The 14,426-nt window shown below is 51.9% G+C and overlaps 1 protein-coding gene across 1 annotated transcript in view; it reads right to left on the bottom strand.

The window, feature by feature from the left end:
* The window catches only part of LOC121586675 (adhesion G protein-coupled receptor B2-like), a gene marked incomplete at its 3' end in the record, with an annotated part of 426,163 nt that overhangs the window by 306,402 nt on the left and 105,335 nt on the right, over window positions 1-14,426 (bottom strand).

The following is a 14,426-nucleotide window of genomic DNA, read 5'->3' on the forward strand; positions in this document are numbered from 1 at the left end:
ACACCTACTGGCCCTGTCCCCTGCCCTCTGTCATGTCTATAAACCTTACTGCCCCAAACTCCCTACTGGCCCTGTCCCCTGTCATGTCTATAAACCAAACTGCCCCAAACCACCTACTGGCCCTGTCCCCTGCCCTCTGTCATGTCTATAAACCATACTGCCCAAAACCCCTACTGGCCCTGTCCCCTGCCCTCTGTCATGTCTATAAACCATACTGCCCAAAACCACCTACAGGCCCTGTCCCCTGCCCTCTGTCATGTCTATAAACCTTACTGCCCAAAACCCCCTACTGGCCCTGTCCCCTGTCATTTCTATAAACCATATTGCCCCAAACTCCTACTGGCCCTGTCCCCTGCCCTCTGTCATGTCTATAAACCATACTGCCCAAAAAAACCCTACTGGCCCTGTCCCCTGCCCTCTGTCATGTCTATAAACCATACTGACCCAAAACCACCTACTGGCCTGTCCCTGTCATATCTATAAACCATACTGCCTCAAACCCCCTACTGGCCCTGCTGTCATATCTATAAACCATACTGCCCCAAACCCCCTACTGGCCTGTCTGTCATGTCTATAAACCATACTGCTCTTAAACCCCTACTGGCCGTCTGTCATGTCTATAAACCATACTGCCCAAACTACCTACTGGTTCTGTCTCTGTCATATCTATAAACCATACTGCCCTCAAATCCCCTACTGGCCCTGTCCACTGTCGTGTCTATAAACCATACTGCCTCCAAACCACCTACAGGCCTTGTCCCTGTCATGTCTATAAACCATACTGCCTCTAAACTACCTACTGGTTCTGTCCTGTCATATCTGTAAACCATACTGCCTCTAAACCACCTACTGGCCCTGTCCACTGCTCCTCTGTCATGTCTATAAACCATACTGCCCAAAACCACCTACTGGCCCTGTCCCTGTCATGTCTATAAACCATACTGCCCCAAAATACCTACTGGCCCTGTCCCTGCTGTCATGTCTATAAACCATACTGCCCAAAATTCACCTACTGGCCCTGTCCTGTCCTCTGTCATGTCTATAAACCATACTGCCCAAAACCCCCTACAGGTCCTGTCCCCTGTCATGTCTATAAACCATACTGCCCCTAAACCACCTACTGGCCTTGTCCCCCTGTCGTGTCTATAAACCATACTGCCCCAAACTACCTACTGGCCCTTTCCCCTGTCATGTCTATAAACCATACTGCCCCAAAACCACCTACAGGCCCTGTCCCTGCCTCTGTCAAGTCTATAAACCTTACTGCCCTCTAATACCCCTACTGCCTGTCCCCTGTCATCTCTATAAACCATATTGCCCCAAATCTCCTACTGGCCCTGTCCCCTGCCCTCTGTCATGTCTATAAACCATACTGCCCAAAAACCCCTACTGGCCCTGTCCCCTGCCCTCTGTCATGTCTATAAACCATACTACCCAAAACCACCTACTGGCCCTGTCCCCTGTCATATCTATAAACCATACTGCCCCAAACCCCCTACTGGCCCTGTCCCTCTGTCATGTCTATAAACCATACTGCCCCAAACCCCCTACTGGCCTTGTCCCCTGTCATATCTATAAACCATACTGCCCCAAACTACCTACTGGCCCTGTCTCCTGTCATATCTATAAACCATACTGCCCCAAATCCCCTACTGGCCCTGTCCACTGTCATGTCTATAAACCATACTGCCCCAAACCACCTACAGGCCTTGTCCCCTGTCATGTCTACAAACCATACTGCCCCAAACTACCTACTGGCCCTGTCCCCTGTCATGTCTGTAAACCATACTGCCCCAAACCACCTACTGGCCCTGTCCACTGCCCTCTGTCATGTCTATAAACCATACTGCCCAAAACCACCTACTGGCCCTGTCCTGTCATGTCTATAAACCATACTGCCACCAAACTACCTACTGGCCCTGTCCCCTGTCATGTCTATAAACCATACTGCCCCAAACCACCTACTGGCCCTGTCCACTGCCCTCTGTCATGTCTATAAACCATACTGCCCAAATTCACCTACTGGCCCTGTCCCCTGCCCTCTGTCATGTCTATAAACCATACTGCCCAAAACCCCCTACTGGCCCTGTCCCCTGTCATGTCTATAAACCATACTGCCCCAAACCACCTACAGGCCTTGTCCCCTGTCGTGTCTATAAACCATACTGCCCCAAACTACCTACTGGCCCTTTCCCCTGTCATGTCTATAAACCATACTGCCCCAAACCACCTACTGGCCCTGTCCCCTGCCCTCTGTCATGTCTATAAACCTTACTGCCCCAAACTCCCTACTGGCCCTGTCCCCTGCCCTCTGTCATGTCTATAAACCATACTGCCCAAAACCACCTACAGGCCCTGTCCCCTGCCCTCTGTCATGTCTATAAACCTTACTGCCCCAAACCCCCTACTGGCCCTGTCCCCTGTCATCTCTATAAACCATATTGCCCCAAATCTCCTACTGGCCCTGTCCCCTGCCCTCTGTCATGTCTATAAACCATACTGCCCAAAAACCCCTACTGGCCCTGTCCCCTGCCCTCTGTCATGTCTATAAACCATACTACCCAAAACCACCTACTGGCCCTGTCCCCTGTCATATCTATAAACCATACTGCCCCAAACCCCCTACTGGCCTGTCCCCTGTCATGTCTATAAACTATAGCCCCAAACCCCTACTGGCCTTGTCCCCTGTCGTATCTATAAACCATACTGCCCCAAACCACCGACTGGCCCTGTCTCTGTCATATCTATAAACCATACTGCCCCAAATCCCCTACTGGCCGTCCCCTGTCCACTGTCATGTCTATAAACCATACTGCCCCAAACCACCTACAGGCCTTGTCCCCTGTCATGTCTATAAACCATACTGCCCCAAACTACCTACTGGCCCTGTCCCCTGTCATGTCTATAAACCATACTGCCCCAAACCACCTACTGGCCCTGTCCCCTGCCCTCTGTCATGTCTATAAACCATACTGCCCCAAACCACCTACTGGCCCTGTCCCCTGTCATGTCTATAAACCATACTGCCCCAAACCACCTACTGGCCCTGTCCCCTGTCATGTCTATAAACCATACTGCCCCAAACCACCTACTGGCCCTGTCCACTGCCCTTCTGTCATGTCTATAAACCATACTGCCTAAAACCACCTACTGGCCCTGTCCCTGCTCCTCTGTCATGCTCTATAAACCATACTGCCCAAAACACCTACTGGCCCTGTCCCTCGTCATGTCTATAAACCATACTGCCCCAAACCACCTACAGGCCTTGTCCTGCGTTGTCTATAAACCATACTGCCCCAAACTACCACTGGCCCTTGTCCCCTGTCATGTCTATAAACCATACTGCCCCAAACCACCTACTGGCCCTGTCCCCTGCCCCTCTGTCATGTTCTATAAACCTTACTGCCCTCAAACCCCTACTGGACGCCCTGCCCTCTGTCATGTCTATAAACCATACTGCCCCAAAACCACCACAGGCCCGTCCCTGCCCTGTCATGCTATAAACCATACTGCCCCAAAACCCCCTACTGGCCCTGTCCCTGTCATGTCTATAAACCATATTGCCCCAAATCACCTACTGGCCCTGTCCCCGCCCTCTGTCATGTCTATAAACCATACTGCCCAAAACTCTCCTATGGCCCGTCCCCTGCCCTCTGTCATGTCTATAAACCATACTACCCCAAAACCACCACTGGCCCTGTCCCTGTCATATCTATAAACCATACTGCCCCAAACCCCCTACTGGCCCTGTCCACCCTCTGTCATGCTCTATAAACCATACTGCCCCCAAACCCCTACTGGCCTTGCCTGTCCCTGTCATGTCTATAAACCATACTGCCCCAAACTACCTATTGGCCCTGTCTCTGTCATGTCTATAAACCATACTGCCCCAAATCCCTACTGGCTGTCCACTGTCATGTCTATAAACCATACTGCCCCAAACCACCTACAGGCCCTTGCCCCTGTCATGTCTATAAACCATACTGCCCCCAAACTCCCCTACTGGCCTGTCCCCTGTCATGTCTATAAACCAAACTGCCCCAAACCACCTACTGGCCCTGTCCCCTGCCCTCTGTCATGTCTATAAACCATACTGCCCAAAACCCCCTACTGGCCCTGTCCCCTGTCATGTCTATAAACATACTGCCCCAAACCACCTACTGGCCCTGTCCGCCCTCTGTCGGGTCTATAAACCATACTGCCCAAAACCCCCTACTGGCCCTGCCCCTGTCTGTCATGTCTATAAACCAAACTGCTCTCAAAACCACCTACTGGCCCTGTCCCCTGCCCCTCTGTCACGTCTATAAACCATACTGCCCCAAACCCCCTACTGGCCCTGTCCCTGTCATCTCTATAAAACCATATTGCCCCTAAATCACCTACTGGCCTGTCCCTGCCCTCTGTCATGTCTATAAACCATACTGCCCCTAAAAACCCCTACTGGCCCTGTCCCTGCCCTCTGTCATGTCTTTAAACCATACTGCCCCAAAACCACTATGGCCCTGTCCCCTGTCATACTATAAACCATACTGCCCCAAACCCCTACTGGCCCTGTTCAATGCCCTCTGTCATGTCTATAAACCATACTGCTTAAATCCCTATTGGCCTTGTCCCCTGTCATATCTATAAACCATACTGCCCTCAAACTACCTACTGGCCCTGCTCCGTCATACAAAACTAATGCAAACACCTATGGCGTCCACTGTCGTGTCTATAAACCATATGCCCCAAACCACCACAGGCTTGTTCCCTGTCATGTCTATAAACCATACTGCCCCAAACTACCTATGGCCCTGTCCTGTCATGTCTATAAACCATACTGCCCCAAACCACCTACTGGCCCTGTCAGCCCTGTCATGTCTATAAACCATACTGCCCAAAACCCTACGGCCCTGTCCCCGCCCTCTGTCATGCTCTATAAACCATACTACCCAAAACCACCTACTGGCTGTCCCCTGTCATGTCTATAAACATACTCCCCCAAAATTCCCCTTCCCCTCTGTCATGTTATAAACCATACTGCCCGAAACCACCCATGGCCCTGTCCCCTGTCATGTCTATAAACATACTGCCCCAAACCACCTACTGGCCCTGTCTCCTGTCATGTCTATAAACCATACTGCCCTAAACCCCATTGGCCCTGTCCCCTGTCATGTCTATAAACCATATTGCCCCAAACCACCTAAGGCCTTGTCCTGTCGTGTCTATAAACCATACTGCCCCAAACTACATACTGGCCCTGTCCCTGTCGGTGTCTATAAACCATACTGCCCCAAACCACCTACTGGCCCTGTACCTCCTCTGTCATGTCTATAAACCATACGCCCCAAACCACCTACAGGCCTTGTCCCCTGTCGTGTCTATAAACCATACTGCCCCAAACTACCTACTGGCCCTGTCCCCTGTCATGTCTATAAACCATACTGCCCCAAACCACCTACTGGCCGTCCCTGCCCTCTGTCATGTCTATAAACCATTGCCTCAAACCCCTACTGGCCCTGTCCCCTGCCTCTGTCATGTCTATAAACCATACTGCCCGAAAACCACCCACAGGCCCTGTCCCTGCCCTCTGTCATGTTATAAACCTTATGCCCCAAACCCCCTACTGGCCTGTTCCCCTGTCATCTCTATAAACCATATTGCCCCAAATCACCTACTGGCCTGCCCCTGTCCTCTTCATGTCTATAAACCATACTGCCTAAAATCCCCTACTGGCCCTGTCCCTGCTCCTCTGTCATGTCTATAAACCATACTCCCTAAAACCACCAAGGCCCTGTCCTTCCTCTGTCAGTCTATAAACCATACTGCCCCAAACCCCCTACTGGCCCTGTCCACTGCCCCTCTGTCATGTCTATAAACCATACTGCCCCAAATCCCCTACTGGCCTTGTCCCTCTGTCATATCTATAAACCAACTGCCCTAAACTACCTACTGGCTCCTGCTCTGTCATATCTATAAACCATACTGCCCCAAATCCCTACTGGCCGTCCACGTCTGTCTATAAACCATACGACCCCAAACCACCTACAGGCCCTGCCCCTGTCATGTCTATAAACCATACTGCCCCAAACTACCTACTGGCCCTGTCCCTGTCATGTCTATAAACCATACTGCCCCAAAACTACCTACTGGCCTGTCCACTGCCCCTCTGTCATGTCTATAAACCATATGCACCTAACCTCCTACTGGCCCTGTCCTGTCATGTCTATAAACCATACTGCCCCAAACTACCTACTGGCCCTGTCCCCTGTCATGTCTATAAACCATACTGCCCTAAACCACCCACTGCCCGTCCACCCCTCTGTCATGCTCTATAAACCATACTGCCCAAACACCACTGGCCTGTCCCCTGCCTCTGTCATGTCTATAAACCATATGCCCCAAACCCCCTACTGGCCCTGTCCCTCTGTCGTGTCTATAAACCATACTGCCCCAAACCACCACTGGCCCTGTCCCCTGTCAGTCTATAAACCATACTGCCCCAAACACCTACTGGCCTGTCCCTGCCCTCTGTCATGTCTATAAACCATACTGCCCAAACCACCTACTGGCCCGCCCCTGCCCTGTCATGTCTATAAACCAAACTGCCCCAAACCACCTACTGGCCCTGTCCCCTGCCCTCTGTCATGTCTATAAACCATACTGCCCAAAACCACCTACAGGCCCTGTCCCCTGCCCTCTGTCATGTCTATAAACCTTACTGCCCCAAACCCCCTACTGGCCCTGTCCCTGTCATCTCTATAAACCATACTGCCCCAAATCACCTACTGGCTCCTGTCCCTGCCCTCTGTCATGTCTATAAACCATACTGCCCTAAAACCCACTGGCCTGTCCCTGCCCCTCTGTCATGTCTATAAACCAACTGACCCAAAACCACCTAAGGCCCTGTCCCCTGTCATATCTATAAACCATACTGCCCTCAAACCCCCTACTGGCTCCTGTCCACGCCCCTGTCATGTCTATAAACCATACTGCCCCTAAACCCCCTATGGCTTGTCCCCTGTCATATCTATAAACCATACTGCCCCAAACTACCTACTGGCCCTGTCTCCCTGTCAATCTATAAACCATACTGCCCCAAACCCATGGCCTGTCCCCTGTCATGTCTATAAACCATACTGCTCTAAACCACCTACGGCCTTGTCCCCTGTCATGTCTATAAACCATACTGCCCCAAACTCCCTACTGGCCCTGTCCCCTGTCATGTCTATAAACCAAACTGCCCCAAACCACCTACTGGCCCTGTCCCCTGCCCTCTGTCATGTCTATAAACCTTACTGCCCCAAACTCCCTACTGGCCCTGTCCCCTGTCATGTCTATAAACCAAACTGCCCCAAACCACCTACTGGCCCTGTCCCCCCTGTCATGTCTATAAACCATACTGCCCTAAAACCACCCTACTGGCCCTGTCCCTGTCCCCCTGTCATGTCTATAAACCAAACTGCCCCAAAACCACCTATTGGCCCTGTTCCTGCTCCCTCTGTCATGTCTATAAACCATACTGACCCAAAACCACCCACTGGCCCTGTCTCCTGTCATGTCTATAAACCATACTGCCCCAAACCCCCTACTGGCTCCTGTCCCTGTCATGTCATAAACCATACTGCCCCAAACCCCCTACTGGCCTTGTCCCCTGTCATATCTATAAACCATACTGCCCCAAACTACCTACTGGCCCTGTCTCCTGTCATATCTATAAACCATACTGCCCCAAATCCCCTACTGGCCCTGTCCACTGTCATGTCTATAAACCATACTGCCCCAAACCACCTACAGGCCTTGTCCCTGTCATGTCTATAAACCATACTGCCCCAAACTACCTACTGGCCCTGTCCCCTGTCATGTCTGTAAACCATACTGCCCCAAACCACCTACTGGCCCTGTCCACTGCCCTCTGTCATGTCTATAAACCATACTGCCCAAAACCACCTACTGGCCCTGTCCCTGTCATGTCTATAAACCATATGCCCCAAACTACCTACTGGCCCCCTGTCCCCTGTCATGTCTATAAACCATACTGCCCCAAACCACCTACTGGCCCTGTCCACTGCCCTCTGTCATGTCTATAAACCATACTGCCCCAAAATCACCTACTGGCCCTGCTGCCCTCTGTCATGTCTATAAACCATACTGCCCAAAACCACCTACTGGCCCTGTCCCTGTCATGTCTATAAACCATACTGCCCCAAACCACCTACAGGCCCTGTCCCCTGTCGTGTCTATAAACCATACTGCCCCAAACCACCTACTGGCCCTGTCCCCTGTCATGTCTATAAACCATACTGCCCCAAACCACCTACTGGCCCTGTCCCCTGCCTCTGTCAGTGTCTATAAACCATACTGCCTCAAAACTCCCATGGCCCTGTCCCCTGCCCTCTGTCATGTCTATAAACCATACTGCCCAAAACCACCTACAGGCCCTGTCCCCGCTCCTCTGTCATGTCTATAAACCATACTGCCCCAAACCCCCACTGGCCTGCCCTGTCATGTCTATAAACCATATTGCCCCAAACCATCTATGGCCCTGTCTGCTCCTCTGTCATGTCTATAAACCATACTGCCCAAAACCTACTGGCCCTGTCCCCTGCTCTGTCATGTCTAAAACCATACTGCCCCAAAACCACCTATGGCCCTGTCTCCGTCATATCTATAAACCATACTGCCCTAAACCTACTGGCCCCTGTCCACTGCCCTCTGTCATGTTCTATAAACCATACTGCCCCAAACCCCCCACTGGCGCTCTGTCCCCTGTCATGTCTATAAACCATATGCCTCAAACTACCACTGGCCCTGTCTCCTGTCATACCATAAACATACTGCCCCAAACCCCTACTGGTCCTGTCCACGTCATGTTATAAACCATATGCCCCTAAACCACCTACAGGCCTTGTCTCCCTGTCATGTCTATAAACCATACTGCCCCAAACTCCCTACTGGCCCTGTCTCTGTCATGCTATAAACCATACTGCCCCAAAACCACCTACTGGCCCTGTCCCGCCCTCTGTCATGTCTATAAACCATACTGCCCCAAACCCCACTGGCCCTGTCCCCTGTCAGTTATAAACCAAACTGCCCAAACCACCACTGGCCCTGTCCCCCTGTCATGTCTATAAACCATACTGCCTCAAAACCACCTACTGGCCCTGTCCCCTGCTCCCCTGTCGTGTCTATAAACCATATAAAACACCACTGCCCTGTCCCCTGCTCCTCTGTCATGTCTATAAACCATACTGCCCCAAACCCCTACTGGCCCTGTCCCCTGTCACTCTATAAACCATATTGTCCCCAAATCACTACTGGCCCTGCCGCTCTCTGTCGTGTCTATAAACCATACTGCCAAACCACCACTGGCCCTGTCCCGCCCTCGTCATGTTATAAACCATACTACCCCAAAACCACCTACTGGCCCTGTCCCCTGTCATATCTATAAACCATACTGCCCCCAAACCCCCTATGGCCCTGTCACGCTCCTCTGTCATGTCTATAAACCATACTGCCCAAACCACGGCCTGTCCCTGTCATGTCTATAAACCATACTGCCCCAAACTACCACTGGCCCTGTCCTGTCATATCTATAAACCATACAGCTCTAAACTCCCTACTGGCCCTGTCCACTGTCATGTCTATAAACCATACTGCCCCAAACCACCTACGGCCTTGTCCCCTGTCATGTCTATAAACCATACTGCCCCAAACACACTGGCCCTGTCCCCTGTCAGTCTATAAACCATACTGCCCCAAACCACCCACTGGCCCTGTCCCTGCCCTCTGTCATGTCTATAAACCATATGCCCCAAACCCCACTGGCCCGTCCCCTGTCATGTCTATAAACCAAACTGCCCCAAACCACCCATGGCCCTGTCCCCTGCCCTCTGTCATGTCTATAAACCATACTGCCCCAAAAACCCTACTGGCCCTGTCCCTGCCCCTGTCATGTCTATAAACCATACTGCCCAAAACCACCTATTGGCTGTCCCTGCCCTCTGTCATGTCTATAAACCATACTGCCCTAAACCCCACTGGCCCTGTCCCTGTCCGGTCTATAAACCATACTGCCCCAAACCACCTACTGGCCTGTCCCCTCCTGTCATGTATATAAACCATACTCCCTCAAACCCCCCACTGGCCCTGTCCCCGCCTCTGTCAGGTTATAAACCATACTGCCCAAACCTCCACTGGCCCTGTCGTAGTCTATAAACCAACTCCAAACCCCTACTGGCCCTGTCTGTCATATCTATAAACCATACTGCCCCAAACCCCTACTGCCGTCCTCTGTCATGTCTATAAACATACTGCCCAAACCACATGGCCCCTGTCCCCTGTCATGCTCTATAAACCATACTGCCTCTAAACCACCCAGGCCCTGTCCCCTGTCGTGTCCATAAACCATATGCTCCCAAACCACCTACTGGCCCTGTCCACTCTCCTCTGTCATGTCTATAAACCATATGCCCCAAAACCACCTACTGGCCCTGTCCCCTGTCATGTTATAAACCATACTGCCCTAAACCACCCATTGGCCCTGTCCCCTGTCATGTATATAAACCATACTGCCCTAAACCACCTATGGCCCTGTCCCCTGCCCTCTGTCATGTCTATAAACCATACTGCCCCAAACCACCTACTGGCCCTGTCCCCTGCCCTCTGTCATGTTATAAACCATACTGCCCCAAAACCCCCTACTGGCCCTGTCCCCTGTCAGTCTATAAACCATACTGCCCCAAACCACCTACTGGCCCTGGCTCCTGTCGTGTCTATAAACCATACTGCCCCTAAACTACCACTGGCCCTGTCCCTCCCTGTCATGTTATAAACCATACTGCCTCTAAAACCACCACTGGCCCTGTCCCCTGCTCTGTCGTGTCTATAAACCATACTGCCCCAAAACCCCACGGCCCTGTCCCCTCTGTCATGTCTATAAACCATACTCCCAAAACCACACTGGCCCGTCCCCTGCCCTCTGTCATGTCTATAAACCATACTGCCCCAAACCCCCTACTGGCTCCTGTCCCTGTCATGTCTATAAACCATATTGCCCCAAACACCCACTGGCCTGTCCCTGCCCCTCTGTCATGTCTATAAACCATACTGCCCAAAAATCCCTACTGGCCCTGTCCCCTGCCCCCTGTCATGTTATAAACCATACTGCCCAAAACACCCTACTGGCCCTGTCCCCGTCATGTCATAAACCATATGCCCCTAAACCCCTATTGGCCCGCCGCTCTCTGTCATGTCCATAAACCATACTGCCTAAAACACGGCCGCCTCTGTCATGTCTATAAACCATATGCCCAAAACCACCTACTGGCCCTGTCCCCTGTCATGTAAAACCATACTGCCCCAAACACTACAGGCCCTGTCCCCTGTCATGTCTATAAACCATACTGCCCCAACCCCATGGCCGTCCTGTCGTGCTATAAACCATATTGCCCCTAAACCACCTATGGCCCTGTCCCTGCCTCTGTCATGTCATAAACCAACTGCCCCAAAACCCCACTGGCCCGTCCCCTGTCAGTCTAAAACCATACTGCCTCTAAACCACCTACTGGCCCTGTCCCTGCCTCTGTCAGGTCATAAACCATACTGCCCTAAAACCACCCTACTGGCCCTGTCCCCTCTGTCAGTTATGAAACCATACTCCCCAAAACCACCTACGGCCCTGTCCCCTGCCCTCTGTCAGGTTATAAACCATAGCCCAAACCATGGCCCTGTCCGTCATGTCTATAAACCATATTGCCCTCAAACACCCACTGGCCCGTCCCTGCCCTCTGTCGTGTTATAAACCATACTGCCCTCAAAACCCCTACTGGCTCCTGTCCCTGCCCTCTGTCATGTCTATAAACCATATGCCTAAAACCACCTACTGGCCCTGTCCCCGTCATCCTATAAACCATATGCCCAAACCCCATATGCCCTGTCCACGCCCTCTGTCATGTCTATAAACCATACCGCCCCAAACCCCTACTGGCCCTGCCCTGTCATGTCTATAAACATACTGCCCCAAACCACCCACTGGCCCTGTCTCCCTGTCATATCTATAAACCATACTGCCCCAAACCCCTACTGGCCCTGCCACTGTCATGTCTATAAACCATACTGCCCCAAACCAACATGGCCTTGCCCCGCTGTCATGTCTATAAACCATACTGCCCCAAACACCCACTGGCCCTGTCTCTGTCATGCTATAAACCATACTGCCCAAACCACCTACTGGCCCTGTCCCCTGCCCTCTGTCATGTCTATAAACCATATGCCCCAAACCCCCCTACTGGCCCTGCTCCCCTGTCATGTTATAAACCAAACTGCCCCAAACATACTGGCCCTGCCCCGCCTCTGTCATGTCTATAAACCATACTGCCCAAAACTAGGCCCGTCCCTGCCCCTGTATGTCTATAAACCATACTGCCCAAAACACCCATTGGCCCTGTCCCCTGCCCCCTCTGTCATGTCGATAAACATATGCCCTAAACTACATGGCCCTGTCCCCTGTCGTGTTATAAACCATACTGCCCCAAACCACCTACTGGCCCTGTCCCCTGTCAAGGGTCTATAAACCATATTGCCCCAAACCACCCTACTGGCCCTGTCCCCTGTCATGTCTATAAACCATATGCCCCAAACCACGGCCCTGTCCCCCTCTGTCATGTCTATAAACCATACTGCCCCTAAACCACCTACTGGCCCTGTCTCCTGTCGTGTTATAAACCATACTGCCAAAACCACTGGCCCTGTCCTCTGTCATGTCTATAAACTATACTGCCCCAAACCACCTACAGGCCTTGTCCCTGTCATGTTATAAACCATACTGCCCAAAACCACCTACGGGCGTCCCGTCATGTCTATAAACCATACTGCCCCAAACCACCACTGGGCCCTGTCCCACTCCCCCTGTCATGTTATAAACCATAGCCTAAAACCTCCTACTGGCCCTGTCCGCTGTCATGTCTATAAACCATACTGCCCCAAAACACAACTGGCCCTGTCCCTGTCATGTCTATAAACCATACTGCCCCCAAACCACCATTGGCCCTGTCCACTGCCCTCTGTCATGTCTATAAACATATGCCTCAAATCCACCTACTGGCCCTGTCCCCTCTGTCATGTCTATAAACCATACTGCCCAAAACACCACTGGCCCCTGTCCCCTGTCATGTCTATAAACCATATGCCCCAAACCACCTACAGGCCCTTGTCTCCTGTCATGTCTATAAACCATACTGCCCCAAACCACCTACTGGCCCTGTCCCCTGTCAGTCTATAAACCATACTGCCCCAAAACCACCATGGCCCTGTCCCCTGCCCTCTGTCATGTCTATAAACCATACTGCCCCCAAACTCCCCTACTGGCCCTGTCCCCTGTCATGTCTATAAACCATACTGCCCCAAACACCTATGGCCCGTCCCCCCCTGTCAGTCTATAAACCAAGCCCAAAACCACCTACTGGCCCTGTCCCTGCCCGCTGTCGGGTCTATAAACCATACTCCCCAAACCCTACTGCCCTGTCCCCTGTCATGTCTATAAACCATACTGCCCCAAACCCCCTATGGCCCTGTCCTGTCCCTCTGTCAGGTATAAACCATACTGCCCCAAACCTCCTACTGGCCCTGTCCCCTGTCCCCTGTAATGTCTATAAACCATATGCCCCAAAACACCACTGGCCTGTCCCCTGCCCCTCTGTCATGTCTATAAACCATACTGCCCCAAACCCCCTATGGCCCTGTCTCCTGTCATGTCTATAAACCATACTGCCCCAAACCACCTACTGGCTGTCCCTGCCCCCTGTAATGTCTATAAACCATATGCCCAAAACCACCTACAGGCCCTGTCCCTGCCCCCCGTCATGACTATAAACCAGATTGCCCCAAACCCCCTACTGGCCCTGTCCCCTGTCATCTCTATAAACCATATTGCCCCAAACCACCTACTGGCCCTGTCCCCTGCCCTCTGTCATGTCTATAAACCATACTGCCCAAAAATCCCTACTGGCCCTGTCCCCTGCCCTCTGTCATGTCTATAAACCATACTACCCAAAACCACCTAAGGCCCTGTCCCCTGTCATATCTATAAACCATACTGCCCCAAACCCCCTACTGGCCTGTCCACTGCCCTCTGTCATGTCTATAACTATATGCAAACCAGCCCCCCTGTCATATCTATAAACCATACTGCCCCAAACCACCTACTGGCCCTGTCTCCTGTCATATCTATAAACCATACTGCCCCAAACCCCCTACTGGCCCTGTCCACTGTCATGTCTATAAACCATACTGCCCCAAACCACCTACAGGCCTTGTCCCCTGTCATGTCTATAAACCATACTGCCCCAAACCCCCTACTGGCCCTGTCCCCTGTCATGTCTATAAACCAAACTGCCCTCAAAACCACCTACTGGCCCTGTCCCTGCTCCTCTGTCATGCTCTATAAA

This window comes from Coregonus clupeaformis, chromosome 17 (genome assembly GCF_020615455.1).
Source record: "Coregonus clupeaformis isolate EN_2021a chromosome 17, ASM2061545v1, whole genome shotgun sequence".
Lineage (NCBI taxonomy): Eukaryota > Metazoa > Chordata > Actinopteri > Salmoniformes > Salmonidae > Coregonus > Coregonus clupeaformis.